Raw genomic sequence first — 18,677 nt, 5'->3', positions numbered from 1 at the left:
TGCTGCTGGGCTGATTTACAGCCAGATGAGGTCAAATAACGGACCGGATTTTCAGTGCTGGTCCAGGTTTTGGCAGTCCCTGGCTGTCCTTAAAGGGATTCTGTCAGCTCATTTTAGCCTATAGAGCTGCGGACATGAACAGTTAGATCGCCGCTAGCATGTCCGCAATATACGTGTTCCATATCGCTGTGTGCTTTTATTGTGTTTAAAAAATGATTGTATAGCTATGTAAATGAGCCTGGTAAGAAAGCCCAAGGGGTTGTACTAACCTTCTTGGAGCCCAGTTACGCCCCATGTGAAGGAGCCCAGCACCGCCTGAGTCTTCTGAATCTCCTCATTGCTCACAAAGTTAGATCGCCGTAATCTCGTGATGCGCGAGCTCGCGCATGTGCAGTTCCTTCCCTGAGGCGGATGACAGCACAGGGAAGGAACACTATGCCGGCACTGCGCATGTGCGAGCTTGCGCATCGCGAGATTACGGAGATCTAACTGTGAGCAAGGAGGACATTGGGAGGACTCAGGCGACGTTGGGCTTTTTCACAGGGGGCGTGGCTGGTTTCCAAGAAGATTAGTACAGCCCCTTGGGCTCCTTACAAGGCTCATTTACATATCCATAAAATAATTTTTTAAACACAATAAAAGCACACAGCGCTATGGGACAGGTATATTACGGACATGCTGGCGGCAGCTCTATAATCGAAAACGAGGTGACAGAATCCCTTTAACTAGGCAGCTGGGCTCAGAAGCCATGTCTGTGTGCTAGGATCTGAGGCCTGTGCTGGGCTGGAGAGCTGAGACCCGTGTGTCAGGGTAATAGGCCGCCTAAAGCCTGTATTTGGACTTTCTGAGGCAGAACTGCCACCAAGGTGACTTTTTGTTATATTAAATTGCCATTGTGTGTGAAGTAACACCAACACTGCAAAAGTGAGATTTAGCTTTTGGCACCATGTGTGATTAAACACTGATGTCACGATCAGTGTGTGTGTGTGGGGGGGGGGGGGGGGACTCCACACTGAACACAGGAGGGAAGGGGAACAGTAACTGGGCCTGGAAACTAGGGAAGAAAAAGGTCAAACTAATTTAATCAGTTTCTATGAGGAGGTAAGTTCTAGACTTGACAGCGGCGAATCAATCGCTATTGTATATCTGGATGCATAAAAAGGTTAGTATATAAAATGAGAATGCTCGGACTAGGAGAAAATGTCTGTATGTGGGTAGTAACTGGCTCAGTGATAGAAAACAGAGGGTGGTTATTAATGGTACACACTCAGATTGGGTCACTGTCACTAGTGGAGTACCTCAGGGGTCAGTATTGGGCCCGATCAACTACCACCAGGATCAAGTTTTTTCCCAAAGTATTCAGTAAATCCGTGATAAAGTCCATGGACAAAGGCGTCCAAGGTCTGGACGGGATGGGTAATGGAAGAAGAGATCCAGAAGGCTGAGTATGTGTCACCTTAGCACGAGCACAGGCTGACACATAGTCCTCAACACACTTACGCAGCCCCGGCCACCAAAATCTGCTCAAGATGAGATCGACAGTGGAACTACTCCCAGGGTGTCCAGCCAAGACAGTACAGTGATGTTCCTCAAAGGGATGTTTTTTGACTGCCATATTTGGGGAAAAGGAATTTTGCCCTATTATGAGTCAATTAGAATTCACCTCATAGGGTTCTTTGCCTTCTTCTTGATCAACACTGTAGGATTAAAGGTTGGACTTGATGAGGAAGACATAACAAAGCTACATCATATGATAATCAGTAGTACACACGTAGGTAATTAAATATCTAAATTTAACGTGCTAAATTAAAAATACCTTTAATTTCGTAAATGGGTAATAGGCCGAAACAGCCCTAGGGTGAATCACTTTTACAGACGAATACCATAGAAACATAAAAACATACCGTGCCAGATACTCCCACAGAAGAACAAAAAATAAGTTTTTTTCTAACCAAGGATCGAAATGCAAGGGGAGATGAACAAGCAATGCTGGTAGGGGTACATGGGCTATTGATGTAAAAGGGTTTAAGAATCTGTCCCTAGTTATGACCCTATGGCTTACTCAGCCCAGGGACTCCTCCTAATGGTGTCAGGGGCCTGGTAACTGCCAGGCCCCTGACACTGATCGAGTGAGCACAGCTTCTGTCGCTCAATCACTGCCCTCTAATAGTACGGTGCTGGTACTTAACTCCCTTCATGTACAGTGATGGCCAGTTCGCAGTGTTCGCCGACGAACACTTGCGATCTGCCATCTTTATTCCCAAGTCCAATGATGCAGAGGCAAGACACTGTAGATATATATATATATATATATATATATATATATCCATTGTTAGCCTATGTTTAGAATATTTTTTATATAAGGTTTATTTACATTGTCTATACCACTATGTTTACCATGTATCAATTGTGTTCACCGTATACACTTGTCCGAATTTTAAAAGGACTTGTGCCTGTGCTGTGAGCCGCTCTGAAACACATGCGGTCACCGGGAGCAGGCCGTTCCGAGAACAGCCCGATGAAGGCAGGACCTACCTCTGCATTGTTGGACTTGGGAATAAAAATGGCAGATCGCATGTGTTCGTCGGCGAACACTGCGAACTAACCATCACTGTTCATGTACAATGCAGGTCCTCTTAAAATTCGGACAAGTGTACGGTGAACACAATTGATACATGGTAAACATAGTGGTATAGAGAATGTAAATAAACTGTATATATAAAATATTCTAAACATAGGCTAACAATGGATATATATATCTACAGTGCCTTGCAAAAGTATTCACCCCCCTTGACTTTTTTCATGTTTTGGTGTCTCACAACCTGGAATTAACATGGATTGTTTGAGGATTTGCATCATTTAATTTACAGAACATGCCCACAACTTTGAATATGTTATTTTTTTTTATTATTGTGAAGCAAATAACAAATAGGACAAAATTGCAGAAAAAAAATCAATGTGTATAACTATTCACCCCCCTCAAGACATAGCATTTTCTTTGATGGCCGAAAAGTTACATTTTAGTCTCATCAGACCAGAGCACCTTCCTCCATACATTTTGGGAGTCTCCCACATGCATTTTCGCAAACTCACAAAGTGCCTTTTGTTTTTAGCTGTAAGTAATGGCTTTCTTCTGGCCACTCTGCCATAAAAACCCAACTCTATGGAGTGTATGGCTTATTGTCATCCAATGTACAGATACTCCAGTCTCTGCTGTTGAACTGTGCAGCTCCTCCAGGGTTACCTTAGGTCTCTGTGCTGCCTTTTATAATAATGCCATCCTTGCCCGATCCATGAGCATTTATTTGCAGATAAGGCAGGTACAAGTCCTTCCAGACTGGCGACAATGGGTCCAAGTATCAAAAAGTATAGAAACCTAGTTTTAAATGCTGCCTCCTTGAGATATATATATATATATATATATATATATATATATATGTATATATATATACACAATAAAACAAAAACCAGGAGGCAGCAACGCTCTGAGGGCTAAAGCTTACCCAATAATCATATGTAAAAAAGAGAGCAGCACTCCAGCATAGGATAAAACAAAATCCGAAAGATTTATTCACCCATAGTGTGGTGACGTTTCGGCTCTACAATTGAGCCTTTCTCAAGCTTGAGAAAGGCAGTGGCGTAGAGTGGTAACACTGCAAATAACACAGTGATAATGCTCTGAGTATAGATAATGAAGTAGATGTCACCTGAATTTTCCCTCTCTTCTTCAAGCAAGACACAACAGCAGCGCTGTAAAAGGAAGGAGGCAGAACCAGCTTTTAGACCCCCACACAGAACACCCTGATGCTGGCTAGACTCAGCATGTTAAGACAAGGGAATTGTGCACACCATGGCTTATACCTGTTATGAGTTCTGGGGCCACATTGTTGTGGTTAGAGGCCCTAGAATTCAGAACAGACATACTGTGACCTGGGGCCAGCTGTGGCGGTGTGGGCCTATAGAGGCCCTCAGTGGCTTAAAGGGAAGGGCTGATTCTAGCCTTTCTGCTGTCCCGGCTGAGTAACATTCTCAGTCCAGCAACTCTCCAAGCCCTAGTGCTATAGAGATATTTGGATTGACATTACACACAACTCTACAAAACATGCAAGATAATACAGCGCCTCATACCTCTTACCTCCAGTGACGTCTCCTCTGATGTAGATGTTCTCTTTCCTCATCTTCTCCTTTCGAAGATCAGACCTCCATGATTATTTCTTCCAGGCATATCTCATTTCTGCAGAGTTTAACACACAGACATCTTAGTTTCCTCACTTTTCTATAATCTTTTTTGTGCCCCAACATTGTCATGCTGCTACCCACAATGCCAAGAGTGTGCAAAGCAGTAATCAAAGCAAAAGGTGGCTACTTTGAAGAACCTAGAATATGACATATTTTCAGTTGTTTCACACTTTTTTGTTATGTATATAATTCCACATGGGTTAATTCATAGTTTGGATGCCTTCAGTGTGAATCTACAATTTTCATAGTCATGAAGATAAAGAAAACTCTTTGAATGAGAAGGTGTGTCCAAACTTTTGGTCTGTACTGTATATACCTGGAGATCTGACTTGTTTGTACAGGGGCGGACTGGGAACTAAAAATGGCCCTGGAAAGAAAAAACTAAAAGTAGCCCCATGTTGTAAGCGGGTCCATGTTGAAAGAAAGGGGGCAATAAAAGTAAGCAGAGACAGCAGAAGTAGGTGGGGCCAGAATTACTGTAGTGCAGCACAAAATACTGCCACAACAGAAAAAATTCACAGGGCAGCACAAAAAAATACCACGCCCATTGCAATATTCAACTGTATCATGATCCTGAGGATTTGAATTCAGGAGGACACCTGCGGCCACCGGCCAGGTGCATAAATACCTGATGCTCCTAGCATTAATTAATGCTGAGAGCATCAGGTTATTTACCTGCCGGCGGCTGTGAGGAGGGCTTGGGGGCCCCCTGGGCATTGGCCCACTGGGAAATTTCCCTGTAGGGTCTATGCCCAATACACCCCTGGACTTATAGAGTGCAAAAATATACACACTGTACACAATAATTTAGTGTTTCTAGTATTTGTAGATGATCCTTTTTGGGTGATGGAAGGTATAAATAATGCCTAGTTGCATATAATGGATACCATATGAATTCACTAGCTCTATCATGGCATGCATTGCATTAAAAGTAGTGTGATCATGACCTTGGTCTCCCTCATTAACATGCAACCGAAGCACCATAGGCCAGGTTCCCATCACCGTTTAGTTTACCGTTCTTCAGATCCATTAGATTAAATACAAAAAATGGATCCTTTAGTTGGAGGGCCCCTTGTGCTTTTTTTTTTGCATCTGTTTCCATCTGAAATCTGTTATTTTTGGGGAGAAGTCATACGAGCGGAAAAACTTTGATTTACTTTTTTTACTTTCAGTTATCCTATGGCTTCTTTAGTTCAGCTCTTGAGATACTACATGTTCCCTTATTGATCCGGCTTGTGTACAGACTAGAGAGTAATGGGAGTGAGAACAGTAAATGAACCCAGTAAAACCCCCTCACTGTCCAGTGGGAAAGTTTTTCAGCAACCTTGGAAGAATATGTCAAACAGGCTCAGACTTGTGTTTGCTACGAATTTCCAATGACATGTCCTTATATGAAAATCCTCCAGCTAAAAATATCCCTTGTCTCCGAGACAATACGAGCAATATCTCTGTGTTGTAAATCAGCGGCATGTGACAAGGCCTCCGCTCTGCTCATTTCCAGAAACAGCCATACTGTATATACATACTTTCATCACTATAAGATGTTTATTATGTGACGGGGGAGAAATTACGGCTAATATGTTTCTTAATTTCCAGTTTGAACTCTTTTGCAATGGTGTCTGTGGATAAGCAGTTCAATGTGTGACTTCCAGTTATAGGGGATACAAGTGCCAGATATCTGAATAATAAGACAACACAGATGTCTAAACTGTTAAAAAGGTTATCCCATCTTAGACAATGGGGGCATATGCCCCCATTGTCTGATAGGTGTGGGTACAACCTCTGGGACCTGCACTTACAAAGTGAATGGAGTGGAGAAAGTTGAGGAGGGCGCACTGCGCATGCGCAGCTGCCCTCCATTCATTTCTATGGAGCTGCCAAAAAGAGCCGAGCGCTGGCTTGGCTATTTCTGTCGGCCCCATAGAAATAAATGGGAGCGGTGGCCTCGCATGCGCGGTGCACCGCCATTCACTTCAATGGGAGAGACGGGTAGCTGCGCCTGGTGGTGGATGGACCCCAGGAAACCCAGGGTCCTCTAGCCACAACCCCGGCTCCGTTCTCCTTGTAGGTGCGGGTCCCAGAGGTGGGACCTGCACCTATCAGACAATGGGGGCATATCCTAGCCATATGCCCCCATTGTCTATCATTCATCCCCATTCAGTTCTTGTTTACACTGGGTGATGTGTTGCCACAAACAAGGATTTTTGGTGCCACATGAAGGATTACCCATGAAAAGGAATGCTTAATTGTCGGGATTGGAGGCAACTTTACACGTGGCAATTATTAGGAATGATATTTCGTATGATAATCACTCTGATCCTCCACTGATACAAACAGGGCCCAAAGTTAAAGCTCATGTTAGGTTTTGTGTATTTCACAGCGGGTTAGTAGGCGGGCCAGGTCAATTCCAAGCTAAGTATCAAATAATAGGTGTGTCCTCCCCCCAACTTAAATAAAAGGGTACTTCCTCTGACCTCTGCTTTTAACAATTTGATAATGCCACAGTCCAAACCAAGGAATGTTCAAAAAGGACTCTACTCTGCAATCGGGTCACCAGATTTCCTAGTCACCAGATGCAGGCTGGGTGAGCGATCCGCAGTCAGCCCTGAGGTCCTATTAAGGACCCCAAGGGCTATCATTGTAGCAGCTGGTGTTATACTGACACAGAGTATAATGTATTAGCAGACAGGACTGTACTAATATATTATAAGTGTGAACTAAAGTCATAAAATGGTAATCTCAAAATGGGAAAATAATTAAAAGATCAATAATGTAAAATAATGTAAAATAAAATAAATCCTTCTCCCCCCCCCAAAAAAAATAGTTACATTTACCGTACAATACATTTTATTGTGCACAAGGGCATAACTATCATAGCGGCAGACTGTGTGACTGCCATGGGACCCATGTCGTAGCTGGGATTATCTCCTCTTCTACTGGAGGTGAAAACTTGGTCAGGACGCTACCCTCTAAAGGAACAACGTTTAGCAAATAAAGCAGTGGAAAAAATGTCCAAGGGTCATTGAAAAGGGTTAAGGCAGAAACCGAAACCCTTCTGTCCTGTGTGGGGGGGCTGTTTTTGATAGATCAAGCACATACAAGGTCATGTATGCGGCTGCCGCCTGGTATGCAAGCGGGTGTGGACCCACTACGTCACTGACTGGGGCGTAACTAAGCATCTACCTGGTCTTCACTAGAACTTAAATTTTAATAAAAAGCGACTAGAAAGCCAAATCTACCCCAAAATGGTGCCAATAAAAACTACGGCTTGCCCCGCCAAAAGAAAGCCCTCACGCAGCTCAGTCAACAATTTTTTTTAAAGTTATTGCTCCTAAAATACATGACAGAAAATTCCATGTTAGAAAATCCAGATGCTGCTCCTTCCCTTCTGAGCCCTGGCGTATCCCCAAATAATAGTTTACAACCACAATTGTGGTGTTACTGTATTCAGGAGAAAATGGGTAGCAAATTGTGGGGGATATTCTCTGGTTATCTGTTGTGAAAAAGTACAATTTTCTTGTAAAAGAAATAATAATAATTTTTCATTTTCACAGCCAAGTATTATAAATTCTATGAAACGTCTGTTGTCTTAAAGTGCTCACTAAACCCCTTAAAAGTTCCTTGGGTGGTGTATTTTAGAAAATGTGCTCATTTTTTGGTTTTATTTTACTGTGGGGATACCTCAGGGTCTCTTCAAATCAACATAGTGCCCTAAGACCATTCAAGCAAAACCTGCTCACCAAAAACTATATGGTTCCTTGCCTTCTGGCCCTGCCGTGTGCCTATATAATATTGAGGTTTGTTTTGTTGTTAACCCTTGATGTGTTGCAATTTATTGAAATAGAAAATCTGCAAAAAAAAGTAACATTTTGAAATTTCACATCTATTTTGATTTAATTCATGTGGAATACTTAAAGGGTTAACAACATTTCTACAACCAGTTTTGAATAGTTTGAGGGGTGTAGTTTCTGAAATTGGGTCATTTATGGGTGGTTTCTATTATGTGAGCTCCTCAAAGTGACTTCAGAACTGAACTTGTTCTTTAAAAAGCTGATTTTGAAAAAAAAATTCAAAAATGAAAAAAATTGCTTCTAAAATTTTAAAACTTCTAACGCCCGAAAAAAAAAATTACATTACTAAAATGATGTCAACATAAAGTAGACATATGGGGAAATTAGTATTTTATGAGGTGTCACTATGTGTCTTAAAAGTGATTAAAATTTTCGTTAACTTCTGGATTTTTTTTATATAAATAAAGGTAAAACATATTGACTCAAATTTACCATTAACATGATGTATAATGTGTCTCGAGAAAAGAATCTCAGAATGGCTTGGATGAGTAAAAGACACGTCAGATTTTCAAAATTAGTCCTGGTCAAATGGCCCGGTCTGGAAGTGGTTAAGCATCGGGTAACTGCATAAGAATGTGTCTTCTGCATGTACAGGGAAAACTCAATTTTTCAACCCCAATGTGTATAAAATGTCACATTCGGTAGGTTTGTAAAACGAAGGCCTCTTGCACATGTCCGTATGCCCTCCGAGATATACGGTCCGTGAGCGGGCCATATTTCCCGGAGCGTCATTGATCGTGCACACTGGAGCACACAGCATCATTTATTACAATGATGCTGTTCACGTCGGGCTGCCCGTATTCATAAAATCATATGAGTGCGGAACGATAGTCCCCAGGGCAGCCCGACGTGCACTGCATCATTGTAACCTATGAGGCTGTGTGCTCCCGTGCGCACAATCATAGACCGTATGTCTCGGAGGACATACGGTTGTGTGCGAGAGGCCTAAGGCCTCGTTCACACTTCAGTGTTTGGTCAGTGATTTCCATCAGTGATTTGTGAGCCAAAACCAGAAGTGGAGCCTCCACAGACATGAGGTAGAAGGGAAAGATCTGCTCCTGTTCTGTGTTTAGAGTTGCACCTAGTTTTGGCTCACAAATCACTGATGGAAATCACTGACCAAACACTGAAGTGTGAACGAGGCCTAAGGGTCAGATGTAGATACAAAAGTGGAAAGGTAGCTATAAAAATGTAGCCGAAAATATTTATTTTTCATTAATAAGGTGACATGCTGTTTAATTTTTTTTTTACAGCCAAGCAAATAACAGAAACAGATTCATTGAAAGTCAGTGGGCTGGAGGTAGCAATAATAATAATTATGCTAAAAATAATGATAAAAATGATTAAAAAAAGTGTTTTTTTTTCTATTCAGAGAGACTGTGCCCAGCCTGCTGTACCTTATGAATGTTTGGCATTTGAAATGGATGGCAGCCCTCAAACTATTCTGCATTGATCATCACAGGTGACATTCCTGAGATGCAGGAGGCTTGCGAGCAGGATTGTACCAGCTAGTACAAGCATGGCTGGCTTTATGGGCAGAATAGGAACAAAACATCCTATGCAAGCTGCATTCTTTTTTTCTTTTTTATCTAATTAACCCTATCCTGAGTATTCCTGTTACCTCTCTTGACATTTGCTTGCCCCAAGAAATGCCAATTTTAGGGCATTCTTGTTTCCCTCCATTATTCCGCCTTGAAATCTATGAATAATGGCTGTTACCATTCCCTTTAGCAAAGGGTCTGTTTCTACACACAGGCAATGTCTAATCAGTGCGGATGGTGTCCAACTGTGTAGCACCCTATTGACAAGGGGAATAGTTAGGCCAAGTTTTCAGTAGAAATAATAGAGAAACAGCCCAACAGAGAGTTTTAAAAGGGAATGCTGCTTCAGAATTATTTAATGTGGAAATGAGCTGACAGGTTCTCTTTGAAAGAATACTGTACACAAAAGAAAATCCACCAGAAGAAATATGTGATAGGAAGCATAAAGAGTGTGAAAGCTTTACTGCTAGATTCCTCATGACAACACTTCTGATGTCTAGGTCAGTGTTACCACAAGGAGATTATTGGATCCAAATCATCATTACATCAAAGTGCATGTGCAGTACGCCTAACCTGGGGGTATTGCTATGTTTATTTATGTTATGGCACCTTATGTATTTTAATATTACAGTATGTTAGTAAACCAGGATGCAGAAGTATGGTTGGCAGGAACAGCATTAACCAGAAGTACAAGAAAGAGTTATCAGCAAGGTGCGACGTCCCACTAAAGGGCCACACCTGGGGTATCCCTCGCCCCTTAGGAGGTTTCTACGAAATATGTCCCTCTTATAGAGCAAGTAAATAACGTGACTCCAGCTGCGGTTAAGCAGCGGAAGCACAAGGCTCCCTTTGTAGATGGAAATGTTGGTACCCAGAGGTAGGATTGCCAGAGTGGTGCAAGGTGGCCTACAGTCTCTGTAGATGTTATGTACACGTGTCACATGCTCCTACCCAGATATCCGTGGATCCTAGACATGATGTGGTCCGAAGCAGTGCAAAAGGGGTAGTTGAACTTGGATGGTGGACGAGTAGAATAAATGGAGTCTAGACATTGTAGTAACATTAAACAGTTGCTTTTACTTAGCATAAATTGGTAATCTAAACAGCTTCCAAATGGTATCTTGGTCATCAGCAGGTATTGGCTTAACTTTGGCAGGCAAATACTCCTCTGCAACAATCTCAGCTCAGCTATGCGGTAGCTCTCTCAACTCTGCTATGCTTGGCTGGATAAATAGGAAACTCTTCCTCTTCGCCTCCAACTTTAGTTACCTGTAGTCTGTCTCTTACTTATAATCCTAGGAACTTCTTGTCCTGGCTTTAGAGTACCTCAAGCTTCGGCTCAGCTTGGAAGGAGGAAATGCGAGCTTAGGCGGGGACAAGCAACCATGTAGACTTTAGAGGCAGGGACTCTGGGCCTAGCAGAGCAGGGGGGGGGGGGTAGGCTAGACTGACCCTAACTAACTAAAACTCCTCCCTATATTTACAGAGGGCTGGGAGTAACCAGAAGTTTCCTCTCCAGGGAAGCTAATACTGCCAATGTTGTTGCCGTCCTCTGCTGGTGGACCAGGTTATTACACTTGAACATATCAGTTTTAGGAATAGATATGCACATTATAGGAAACACATTAGATGATATGAATTAGCACGTTGAAATGGTAGCAGGGCGCCAAAGTAAGTAGTAATGGCACTCCGGGTCATTACAAAGGTAGCATACCTGAGATTCATAAATTGCCACTTATCCTGCCACCATACCTCATCATCTAGGGCAGGCATCCTCTAACTGCGGCCCTCCATCTGTTGCAAAACTACAACTCCCAGCATGCCCGAACAGCCTACATGTATCAGCCTACAGCAGGGCATTGTGGGAGCTGTAGCTTACAACAGTTGGAGGTCCGCAGTTTGAGGATGCCTGATCTAGAGACAGAGACTACACAGATATGTGCCCCCTCACAGTCGTTATGAACTAATGTACACCACTTTTGTGGCTTATACCAGTAGCAGATTTTGTTGCACGCAATTTTGCTGCAAAATCTGCAACTTTTTCCCTCTTACGCCACTTTTCTGACAGATTGAGAAAAGTTTGCCGTGGTGTGGGCGGGGAGGAGGGCGCCCATCTCATTCATCATTTTCTACGCCAATTTTTGGCGTTCAAAATCGCTTAAATGTATATCAGCAAGGGAGCAGGTGTGGATTTAAGTTTGTTGCATGGCCTGCTGGAAGAAGCGCTAACCTTATGTAGAGGACGATGCCTCTACATAATGCCTCATGCACATGACCGTTGTGTGTTTTGCGGTCCGCAAATTGCGGATTCGCAAAACACGGATGGCGTCCGTGTGCGTTCCGCCATTTGCGGAACGGCACGGACAGCCATTGATATAACTGCCTATTCTTGTCCGCAAAACGGACAAGAATAGGACAGATTATATTTTTTTTGTGGACCACGGAATGGAGCAACGGATGCAGACAGCACACAGAGTCGCGTGCATGAGGTCTAACTTGCATGAGGTCTAACGTGCATGAGGTAACTGCTTACTCCAGCAGCGCAGACAGGCTTAAGATTGGCACGGAAAACGCTGGTCTTAATAAAAGAGCCCCTTCATGTTACTAGGAACACGTAGCTGGCTGCCTCTGACGTTTTTATCTTTCCCAGTGGTGACAGAAAATGATCAAAACTCTCTAAAAAAGCAATCTACCACCGTATGTCATAAAAACTTAAAAGACGTAGTTTATGTTCTAGAATTTCCTGCTATTGCTGTCATGAGCGAGATCTACAGGAGAAATAAAAGGGCAGATTATCAAAATTAGTGTAAAGTAGAACTAGTTTAGTTGCCCATAGCAACCAATCAGATTCTACCTTTCATTGTTCAGAGCTCCTTTGGAAAATGAAAGTGGAATCTGATTGGTTACTATGGGCAACTAAGCTAGTTCTACTTTGCAGCAGTTTGATAAATCACCCCCCAAACGCCTACACAATTAATCCTATTGTAAAGGGGGTTTCATGGACATAACTATTGATGACTTATCCTTAGGATATATCAGATTGGTGAGAGCCCGAGTCTAAGACCCCCATGATCATCTGATAGAAGGAGCCGCCAGAACTAGCATGGTGCTGTACACTGTTTAGCGGCTGCACGTTCAAGTGAATGGGACTGAATGGTCATTTGTACACATACCTTTTACCAAGGCTATATTCACATGGGGCAGATTTGTTTGCAGAAATTTCTGAATTACGGAAAATTAGTTCTATACTTCTGATGAGTGGTACAGTGGGTTCATGACGCATATGAATATACCCTGAATGTATTAGGCTTGGCGTTATCCTGGTATCGAAGAATCTTAGTGGAACTTGTCAAAAAACACACTTAGGGTACGACCGCATGGAGTGGTAGTGGCGGAACTGCGTTAAAGTACCGCGCAGACAAAAGGACCACAGCACGCTCTAATAAAACTAGTGAACAGCACATTGTTCAGTGGTTTCATATTGTTAACGGCCATGCGACACCCCTACAATATCGCGCGGCCATTAACAATACAGACCCACTGAACAGTGCGTTGCATTAAATTAGAGCCCACACCAGTCCTTTCAGTCACCCGGTACCCGAACTCAGCACAGCAAACATCACAACCATGACATGACCACATGGACGTACCCTAACGTTAACTACATTTTGAGTTTTTGCACCACTAGACAGAGCATATACTCCAGAGTGGCGCTGTTTCTCCTGCTATTTTAAATGATATTTACTAAAGTGTAGAGACACACACCAATTGCTAGAACAAAGGGTCCGAAGATGCTCAGCCATGTATGTACCTTGCACAGGTAATGCTAGTTTCACATTTGTGGCACAGCTCTCCGGCAACCTATTCCGTCAGAGAACAGCTTGTCGGACTCACCTGACTCCAGCATTACCGGATGTTATCAGAATCCCCGCCGGCCCCATTGACTATAATGGGGTCTGTTGGAGATTCGGCCGGTACCCAGCAAATATGCTGGGATTCTGTTGCATGTTGTGGTTTTTGTCTGGCCAATTCCCAGAATTCTATGCCAGAGAGCTGCACCACATAAACTAGCCTTATACATATGGATGTAGGTTTAGTGGTTAGCGCTGTGGTACTGGGATCCACTGTAACCAAGGGCAACCTTTGTCCATAACTTATATGTTCTCCCAATGTTTGTGTAAGCTTCTTTCTCAGTAGTTTTCATAAACCCATAGATGGGTCAATGGCGTGTTTGGTCCACAGTCCGAGGTTGTGTGAATAAACGTATAAAAATCTATGGATATGTGCGCTCTCCGTGATTCACTGACATGTGAGTGAGGTCTAATAGGTTATTTCAAAATTCTGAGTATGCGATTCACTGCTGTATTGATATTTGCAGCTTATGAAAAGTATGTCTAATATGTATATACATGTATATATATACTGTATATCTATATATCTATAGATATATATATATATATATATATATATATATATGCAGAAGGACCTAGCTTTGCATGGGTATATTTTATAAAAAGATATCGACAGTTTCCCCCATAATAGTGACCTCTACAGTACCCGCCCCTTTAACAATGACCTCTACAGTGCACGCCCCCTTAACATTGACTTCCACAGTGGCCACCCTTTTAACATTGACCTCCACAGTGCCTGCCCCTTTAACAATGACCTTCACAGTGCCTGCCCCTTTAACAGTGCCTGTCCCTTTAACAGTGACTTCCACAGTGCCCGCACCTTTAACAGAGACCTCCACAATGCCCGCCCCTTTAAAAATTACTTTCACAGTGACTGCCCCTTTAACAGTGACTTTCACAGTGATCGCCCCTTTAACAGTGACTTTTACAGTGCCTGCCCCTTTAACAGTGACCGCCCCTTTAACAGTGACTTTCACAGTGACCGCCCCTTTAAAAGTGACTTTCACAGTGATCGCCCCTTTAACAGTGCCTGCCCCTTTAACAGTGACATTCACAGTGCCTGTCCCTTTAACAGTGACTTCCACAGTGCCCACCCCTTTAACAGAGACCTCCACAGTGCCCGCCCCTTTAAAAATTACTTTCACAGTGACCGCCCCTTTAACAGTGACTTTCACAGTGATCGCCCCTTTAACAGTGACTTTTACAGTCCTGCCCCTTTAACAGTGACCGCCCCTTTAACAGTGACTTTCACAGTGACAGCCCCTTTAACAGTGACTTTTACAGTGACCGCCCCTTTAACAGTGACCGTCCCTTTAACAGTGACTTTCACAGAGACCTTCATAGAGCTCGCCCCTTTAATAACAGTGACCTCCACAGTGCCCACCCATTAAATAACAGTGACCTCCACTGTGCCTGCCCCTTTAAAAACGGTGACCTCCACTGTGCCCGGCCTTTAAAAACAGTGACATTCACTGTGCCCGCCCCTTTAAAAACAGTGACCTTCACAGTACCCGCCCCTTTAAGCAGTAAATAAATATGGCTGGGTTGTTATGGAAACCTGGAGTAAAACTGTGTTTATGGCAGTTGGGATTTGAAGAAAAAGACTTCCAGGCTTGTATTGGGTGGGGGGCTCATTTTTGGGGAATATCTCAGGAACAGTATGTCCTAGAGAGCTGAGACCCGGTCTAAAACCTTGCCGGAAACCTGATATACCTGTGTGCCAAATTTGGTGAAGATCAGTCCAGTCGTTTGGTCGCGCATAAAGAACGAGCAGACAGAATGATGTCTAGACAGACAGCAATTCACTTTTATATATATATAAGAGAATATAAGAGATAAGATATATATACAGTATATATATATATATATATATATATATATATCTTATATATATATATAAAAATGAGTTTCTGTCTGTCTAGACGTCTGTCTGTCTGGACGTTCTTTATGCGCGACCAAACGACTGGACTGATCTTCACCAAATTTGGCACACAGGTATATCAGGTGTCCGAGAAGGTTTTAAACCGGGTCTCAGCTCTCTAGGACTTGCCATTCCTGAGATATTCCCAAAAAATCACCAGCATTAGCCAATAGAAGCCTGCCAGCCTTTCACTTGAATCCGAACTGCCATTTACACGGTCACATATCCCTTATTAGCCAATAGAAGCTCGCAGGTCCTACTCCAGGTTGCCATAACAACTGATCACAGGTTTTAGCAGTTCGCAGGTCCTTAAATATTCAGACATAGATATGACGTATGATGGCACAATTACACTGCTACATGCATGGGGGGCAGGGGCCACTATTAAACGGAAAGGCGCTGTGAAGTTCACTGTTAAATGGGCGGGTACTGTGGAGGTCACTGTTAAAGGGGGAGTCACTAAGGAGGTCACTGTTAAAGGGGCGGGCACTGTGAAAGTCACTGTTAAAGGGGCGGGTACTGTGGAGTTTAATGTTAAAAGGGCGGCCACTATGAAGGTCACTGTTAAAGGGGTGGTCAATGTAACAGGGGCGGGCACTGTGGAGGTCAGTATTAAAGGGGCAGGCACTGTGGATGTCACTGTTAAAGGGGTGGTCACTGTTAAAAGGTAAGTCAATATGAAGGTCACTGTTAAAGAGGTGGTCAATGTTACAAGGACGGGTACTGTGGAAGTCACTGTTAAAGGAGCGAGCACTGTGAAAGTCACTGTTAAAGAGGCAGCCACTATGAAGGTGATTGTTAAAGGGGTGATTACTGTTAAAGGGGCAGGCACTGTGGAGGTCACTATTAAAGGGGCGGTCACTGTTGAAGGGGAGGGCACTATGGAGGTCTCTGTTATAGGGGCGGGCATTGTGGAAATCACTATTAAAGGGGCGTGCACTGCGAAGGTCACTGTTAAAGGGGCAGCCACTATGAAGGTCACTGTTAAAAGGGTGGTCACTGTTAAAGGGGCAGGCACTGTGAAAGTCATTGTTAAAGGGGTGGGAACTCTGGAGGTCACTCTTAAAAGAGTGGGCACTGTGGAGGTCACTGTTAAAGGGGCAGACACTGTGGAGGTCAATGTTAAAGGGGCAAGCACTGTGGAAGTCGCTGTTAAAAGGCAGGTCACTATTAAAGAGATGGGGAATGTGGATGTCACTGTTAAAGGGGCAGGCACTGTGGATGTCACTGTTAAAGGGGCAGGCAGTGCGGAGGTCACTGTTAAAGGGGCGAGCACTGTGGAAGTCACAATTAAAGCGGCAGGTACTGTGGAGGTCACTGTTAAAGGGTTAGTCAATGTTAAAGGGGCGGACACAATAGATGTCACTGTTAAAGCGGCGGGCACTGTGGAATTCACTGTTAAAGGGGCGGGCTCTGTGAAGATCACTGCTAAAGGTGTGGTCAATGTTAAAGAGGCGGGCACTGTGGATGTCATTGTTAAAGGGGTGGGCACTGTGGAGGTCCATTTTAAAGGGGCAGATACTGTGGAGGTCACTGTTAAAGGGGAGGGCACTGTGGAGATCACTGTTAAAGGGGCGGGCACTATGGAAGTCACTTTTAAAGGGGCAGGCACTTTAAAGGTCACTGTTAAAGGGGTGGTCAATGTTAAAGGGGTGAGCAATGTGGAGGTCACTGTTAAAGAGGTGGGCAGTGTGGAGGTCATTGTTAAAGGGGTGAGCACTGTGGAAGTCACTGTTAAAAGAGCAGGCACTGTGAAGGTCACTGTTAAAGGGGTGGTCAGTGTTAAAGGGGTGAGCAATGTGGAGGTCACGGTTAAAGAGGCGGGCAGTGTGGAGGTCACTGTTAAAGGGGCGAGCACTGTGGAAGTCACTGTTAAAAGGGCGGGCACTGTGAAGGTCACTGTTAAAGAGTTGGTCAATGTTAAAGGGGTGGGCACTGTGGAGGTCATTGTTAATTAGGCAGTCACTGTGGAAGTCACTGTTAAAGGGGCAGGCACTGTGGAAGTCACTGTTAAAGGGGCGGGCACTGTGAAGGTCACTGTTAAAGGGGCGGCCACTGTTAAAGGGGCGGGCAGTGTGAAGGTCTCTGTTAAAGGGACAGGCACTGTGGATGTTACTGTTAAAGGGGCGGACACTGTGGAGGTCAATGTTAAAGGGGCAAGCACTGTGGAAGTCACTGTTAAAAGGGTGGGAACTCTGGAGGCCACTGTTAAAAGGGTGGGCACTGTGGAGGTCACTGTTAAAGGGGCAGACACTGTGGAGGTCAATGTTAAAGGGGCAAGCACTGTGGAAGTCACTGTTAAAAGGCATGTCACTATTAAAGAGATGGGGAATGTGGATGTCACTGTTAAAGGGGCAGGCACTGTGGATGTCACTGTTAAAGGGGCAGGCAGTGCGGAGGTCACTGTTAAAGGGGTGAGCACTGTGTAAGTCACTATTAAAGCGGCGGGTACTGTGGAGGTCACTGTTAAAGAGGTGGTCAATGTTAAAGGGGCGGACACAATAGATGTCACTGTTAAAGGGGCGAGCACTGTGGAAGTCACTGTTAAAGGGGCTGGCACTGTGAAGGTCACTGTTAAAAAGTTCATCAATGTTAAAGGGGTGGGCACTGTGGAGGTCATTGTTAATTAGGCAGGCACTGTGGAAGTCACTGTTAAAGGGGCAGGCACTGTGGAAGTCACTGTTAAAGGGGCGGGCACTGTGAAGGTCACTGTTAAAAGGGCGGCCACTGTTAAAGGGGCGGGCAGTGTGGAGGTCTCTGTTAAAGGGACAGGCACTGTGGATGTTACTGTTAAAGGGGCGGACATTGTGGAGGTCACTGTTAAAGGGGCAGGCACTGTGCAGGTCACTGTTAAAGATGCGGTCACTGTTAAAGGGGCGGGCACTGTTGATATCTTTTTATGACACACAGAAACAAAAATGAAATAGATGAAATATACCCGTGCAAAGCCGGGTCCTTCTGCTAGTATATATATATATATAGTAGGAAAGCGCAAGGTGCCTTCATTGACTGAAGATATGTGTTTCCGAGGTTCCTGGCCTCGGTGAGGTAAGAGGCGGTAATTGTAAGTGTCAGCGGCAGCTAGGGCTGACTGACACTATTGATTATTTAGTGTGTCAGTAAAGCTGATCCGGGACGGCTCTTACTGGGAGCAGCCAAAGTGCAGGGTGGGTGACTGTCCCCCATGTTCCAGGCCGGGTTTTGGTTTGGGATA

This window comes from Bufo gargarizans, chromosome 7 (assembly GCF_014858855.1).
Source record: "Bufo gargarizans isolate SCDJY-AF-19 chromosome 7, ASM1485885v1, whole genome shotgun sequence".
Taxonomy (NCBI): Eukaryota; Metazoa; Chordata; class Amphibia; order Anura; family Bufonidae; genus Bufo; species Bufo gargarizans.
Note: the sequence above shows the minus strand (reverse complement) of the source record.